This window comes from Topomyia yanbarensis, chromosome 3, assembly GCF_030247195.1.
Source record: "Topomyia yanbarensis strain Yona2022 chromosome 3, ASM3024719v1, whole genome shotgun sequence".
NCBI lineage: Eukaryota > Metazoa > Arthropoda > Insecta > Diptera > Culicidae > Topomyia > Topomyia yanbarensis.
Window position 1 is genome coordinate 295,750,273 of NC_080672.1, and position 6,000 is coordinate 295,756,272.

The 6,000-nt window shown below is 39.2% G+C and overlaps 1 protein-coding gene across 1 annotated transcript in view; it reads right to left on the reverse strand.

The window, feature by feature from the left end:
• Nucleotides 1-5,796, reverse strand: part of LOC131693409 (activating transcription factor 7-interacting protein 1) — a 90,502-nt gene extending 84,706 nt beyond the window's left edge. The window contains exon 1 of the mRNA XM_058981189.1: nucleotides 5,673-5,796. The gene's annotated coding sequence lies outside the window, so the exon portion shown is untranslated. The remainder of the gene's footprint in view (nucleotides 1-5,672) is intronic.
• Between the last annotated feature and the right edge of the window lie 204 nt (nucleotides 5,797-6,000).

A 6,000-nucleotide genomic window follows, 5' to 3' on the forward strand; every position in this document is an offset into this window, starting at 1 on the left:
CAAAACCATTTCCTGAAAAACAAACATTTGCCAAATTTTGGCTGCTGTTCGGATAATATTGACGGCAAAAACTGCGTCTAGTATCTCAAAATCAACGGTCGGCACCATCATTGAGGAAGTCGACACTCGTGACCCGTCAGAAATTCGCGAACATGGACATGGCAGTAACCACTATGATGATAAGGAAGTGTACGAGATAGAAATGAACACCACCGCGACACTGTTGGTTAGGAAAAATATTTCTCAGCCTAGTAAATAGTTCTCCACATGCAATCGCTAGTTGTTCGCACGTGATCTGTAGGACAACCATTTACGTTTTATCACTTTCATTGTTCACATCATGGAAATATATTGAAGACAAGGCTTCATTTAGCTAATGCATTGAACCGAATAAAATAAACGAAATATATAATAAAATTGCAGAAGTTTTATAGAAAAGTGAGCTCAAAAACTGTCCCAAAATGAGAACTTTATCGCTAGTGGTTGAGTCTAACAAAACTCAGATATTATGTTTTATATTAGCCAGAATAAAGTTAGTTAAAGCATAAGCAGATTGAATTTCTGTAATAGGTTAGTGCACTGTACGCTTAGTAGAAACATCAGGCATCTCACTCAAGCGTGCTAGACAAAAACATTTCCGTTAGTTGATGACAATATAGTCGAGAAGACAGTTTTTGTTTTCGCGTCATTTTAATGCAATAGTATTTCTGTTGACACTCAATTTCATTTTATGCGGAGAATGCGGTCCGTATTTAAACATTATTAGTCCGCAAAGTAGTGATATTTTAAACAATCGAACAATAAGCAAGAAAAATGCCAAAAAATAAACAAGCCAAAAAGTGGTAAAACAGCGGTTTTTCTGAGGTGTTCATCAACCCAAGAATTGTATACCGTCGTATATTACTAATGTTGTTCACATACAGAAACGTACATAGTAGCGGTAGGACTATCTGTTGTGATTTTATCCTTACTTTTCAACGGATGTCAATAGATGCTAAACCACATATTAGTCAATCAATCATAATAAACTTAATGTTGTAAGCAGCAGCATTTCTGTCTCTTTCGATGGTTTCCAATTAATGTCCATGTAAGTCTAAAAACGACGTGACGATACAGTGAACAAACATCAGTAGCCTATCACGGAGAGCGACTAAAATGTTGTAACTAGTTGAGTCTACAGTCAATAAATTGGGATTAATGTTTCGATTTCATGTTTTCGTTTTATTTGTGTTCGTTGTGGAATAAAATGAGAGAGATGAGCAGAGATCACGAAGAAAAAGAGAGAAAAAATAATAAATAAATTGAAATCGACCCAAGAGCAGCTGTTCTATATTTTCTGGGCACTCAACTACAGAACAACAGAAATCATCAAAGAAAGTTGGCCTTACACCTACGTTACTCTTCGACAGAGGTGAAGTAAGTGCGATGTATACCCGTCCATATGTCGGAATAAAGAGATGCTGAAATTATTGAGCTTGTTCATATTTATAATATTTCTTTTTTTTTTCAATCTAAAATTTTATTTGAAACGGCTCAATGCGTTAGCACAACTGATCCGTGGGTCTTTTAATTTTTTTTACAATAAGTAAAAATAAAAAAATTCTAAGAATGTCGGTCTGCCAGATCTTGTTGACGCAGTTTGCTGCTGCGTGTTGAGATCTTTTTCCTTGGCGGTGAGGCCGCTTGGTGGTCATTCAGTCTGCCTTCTCTCGCGTTATCGTTCCCGTCCATGTCGTCATCGGTACTGCTTTCTTCCTGTTCACGATCAGAGGTTCTTATTTGTTTCTTGTTCTTATGGGTCGCTGTTGTATATCCGTCTTCATCGGTATTTGCTTCTTTATTGGCGATGCTAGTTGTTGGTTTGGGAGCGGTTGTCGTGGTCGTTGTACCTGCATTATTGGGTAATTGGATCGTTGTTTTAGGTTTATCTGAAGGTTTCGGTGGCTGCGTGTTAGAGTTGGCTGTAGTAGATGAGTTTTGACTAGTTGCTTCGGCGCATGTTTTTCCGTAGTAGGCTGTATAGTTACAGAATTGGCATGTTGGGGTCTGCCCGGGATATGTAATTAGCGTTGTTTGCTTATAGGTCACGCCATCCTTCGGTGATTTGCATTCGATAGTCATGTAAGAAGGTATTGGTTTAGTCACTCGCATTCTCACAATACGAACGCCATTGGGAATGCCGGAGAAAACATTTCTCCAGGTGTCATTCGTAATAGATTCTACTTCTCCATATTGCGACATGATTTGTTTGATGAAATCCTCCTTCGTGCGCGGGGCCAAATCATGGATACGCACGTCCACCATGTCGTTTTCCATATGCACGGGGATCTTGATTCTGGTGTTATTAAATTCGACCTCGTGTTGCATGTTGTTCTTTGCAATAAAGTTTTCGGCCTGTGCTAAGCTTCTAAACGTGATCAAAACACAGTTTTTACGTGATGTAGCTGAATGTAGGTAACTTCAGCGAGATTAAGCTCCATTTTCACTTTAACTAATTGTTCCACTTCCTTAACTGTTCGTGTTATCCCGTTGCACAGGCACTTTTGCTTCATTTGGCAAACTCATTTTACTCCGCAGCCGGGGGCAACGATACAATTTGTATGTGCACTGATATAGAACAATAGCTAGCTTGATTCACTGGTGCCTGTAGCCTGCTATAGCGTAGCAATTTTTTTTGCTTCTGCTTTTTGCGACATCAGAAGGTAGACCTTCTAGTTCTTTTGGTAATACATTTAACAAATTTCACGTACCGTCAAGTCCCCAGTTACCGTGTGTTTAGGTGGATTTGACGTGAAAATGAAAACCGCCCTCATAGTCACCGTAAAAATACCTATCTAAATACGTCACAATTTAGAAATAATATAAAACTATTACCAACAAAACGAGAATAAGTAGTTGAGGACATTTGTTTGGCACCAGTGCACATTATATGATCAACTTACGGTGTATTTAAAATTTTGATTCAACTTTAGTTGGAATGTTTCAATAAAACGATGAAACGAAAGGATTTGGGATCTGGATCTCTCCAATGGATTTAGGGAGCTAGTTCTTTAAATTTCGTGATTTTGAAACTGCACGGTGAACGACACATGCACGGCGACTGGCGATTTGAAGGAAAATTAGAAGATATTAGTAATCAGTGTTTTCATTCGATTTGTAGACAATTTTCTTTAATCAATTAAATTGTGGGCAGTTTCCTTCAGTTGATTTAATCATTTAAATTTATATTTTGATCCTATTGATTACCAAAAATCCTTCCTAACTGGGGTTCTAATCTACCCGACCAAGGCTAGTCTTGAAAATAGTTTCATTTAAATAGAATATATCAAAAAATTGTGTTAGCATGATGCCTTGGAACTGGTAATACTCGCAGAACACCAGACAAAGAAAATAGAAGTTGAACCGTCTCTGCGCATCTACAAATCGCTTGCTAAATCAGAAGATTTTGTACGAATTTCGACATTCTCTTCGTTCGAACATTTTATGGATATTTTTCTACTCATTTCGGTTTAGCATCTTCTACGCCTTTTAAAGGTGTAGCTTGGAACACCTAGTGTTTTCCAGCACCGTCAAGCATTGTCATATTCGGTTAGCGCATAAATACTGTGAACTCTAGAATATACTTTGTTGTAACGAGAGTAAGTACTATAACCTTTCTTGTGACAATGAACATATTTTTAGAATTGTCTTTGATTTGGAATTGATTTCATTATGAACTTTTCAAAATTTAATTTAGTTTCTAGTGACTATATCAAATTGTCAGAATTAAAAGCTTTATGCAAATTTTTTAAGCCCCTCCCGAAACAAAATCCTGGCTACGGGCCTGTAACGTGGTGAGCCTCAAAGCCCGGGACTTCGTAACATCCGAAAACAATAATGCGTCAAAAGATCCGAAATCATTTTTATGTCACAACGTCCGAATAAGGTTATAACATCCGAAAACGGATGTGCGTCATAATGTCCCGGACTTTATGGCGCACACTCATTTTCGGATTCTGTGACGCACCCCTTATGTGTCACAATGCCCCAGACGTTATGACGCACCCTTCTTGGGGACCTTCTGATTTGGTACGCCATGACGCAGTACCTGTGCTTAAAAATATCCGAATCAATTAGTGGGTTATATCATCTCGGACTTTATGACGCAATTCCCCTACTTCAAAACATCCTAGTATCAATGTGCGTCATAAGATCTCGGACATTATGACGTAGGACTACTTTCGGACATTGTCACACTAGAATGATTGAGAACTGTAAAACGTACATCTATTATCGGACCTTATGACACACCCTTGTGCGTCACAATATCCCGGAATTTATGACGCACATTATTTTTGGATGATATGACCTAGGACGTTATGACACTGTTCTTATGCGTTACAATATTCGAAACTATAAGCGCTTCTCAGTGTCCAGGATATCGACTGTGTCATAAGATTCGAAATCGAATGTACGTCATAACGTGCGGGACATGATGACGCACAAGGGGTGCGTTATAAGTTCCGAAAATTAATGTGTGTCAGCAAGTCCAGGACATTATGACACACATCCGTTTTCGGATGTTATGACGCAGACTGGTACGTCATAATGTCCCGGACGTTATGACGCACAACCCCTCGGATGTTATGATACAGTGCCATCAATGGCCGCATACTTCAATAGTTTGGTGGCTCAAAGTGGATATCACAAAGGCATGATAATAACTATCAAAATTTTAACGAATGGCTTGACTGGCAATCACGGATAAATAATCAATTTGAACGTTGAAGCTGGGCTTCGAATTCTACGCAAAGAAAACAGCGTAGGTCGTTTTAGGGGGGAGGGGGGGGGGGGGGGGGGCGTATTCCATCACAGCTTCAGTTGGTTGCTAGATCGATCATCCAGGTCACTTCATAATATTATTTCAAACAACGATAGTTTGTTTTGTGAAATACGGCTTTCAGATAAAGATAGCTGGAAAAAAATGGAATGGAAAAGGTACTATTGCACCGCGAGGATTTAAAATATTTTTATATATAAACAAAACTGAGAAATGCCCCTGACGTACCAAATGGATGTCACACAATGCATTAGATTTCGTTAGCATGAAACTTACGACATTACAGATGGTTGCGGGTGGGTCGGTGATCGAATTTATCTCACTACCTCTTGACACGCCCCTACTGGGATCTGCCGATTAAAAGCTATGTAATTGGTATTAATTCTGTTGATTTTAAATGGTTCGATTTATATACCAGAATTGTTCACGATATAACGAATAACACATGCACCCCTGTCAAAAAATGTACCACCATAAAAGATCGATCGGGATTCGAACCTAGTGCTCCTAGCGGCGTGTGCTATTATTGATTGTTCCGCTAACAAAATATACCAAAAAAAGCAAATTAAATTAAAAATGAAACAAACCAGACATGCACCGACCGCCCCTCGCTGAAAATGAAACAACAGTTCACAAGTAAACACCGGTTTCCCCCAGCAACCAACGTCACGCTGCTATATACATATAAACTATAGCGAAAAGTGCGACAGCACCGGCCTCAATAATGAACAGCGCATGCAACAGAAAAAGAAACCTTCAATCCCAATCGCCGTCAACTTGTAGCAGTCCATTCGGGGCGCCCCTCGCTCAAAGAAACAATAGACTACAAATACAAAGTGGAAACCAGACTCACCGAAATATGGTAGCCGTAGGAGGGGAGATTTCCGAGTACACCAGGCAATTCACACAGAGTTTTGAGTAAAGCACAAAACACGTCTTCAATTTACCAGCACTACACCAACACTAACATGCTCGTCAACTCATGGTGAACCAGCAGCCTGCTGTTGCTAGCACACGCTGCTGGCCTCGTTCCATATCTTGTTTCGTTCGGTTCCCGAGGTATACCCGAAGACGAGCCGAAGTGTGATGTTTGCGCATTACATTTGTATACAAGTTTCATTAAGTTTTTGAATATATTTTTCAAGTATTATTAACGTTGCATTAAAATATAAATGAAACCA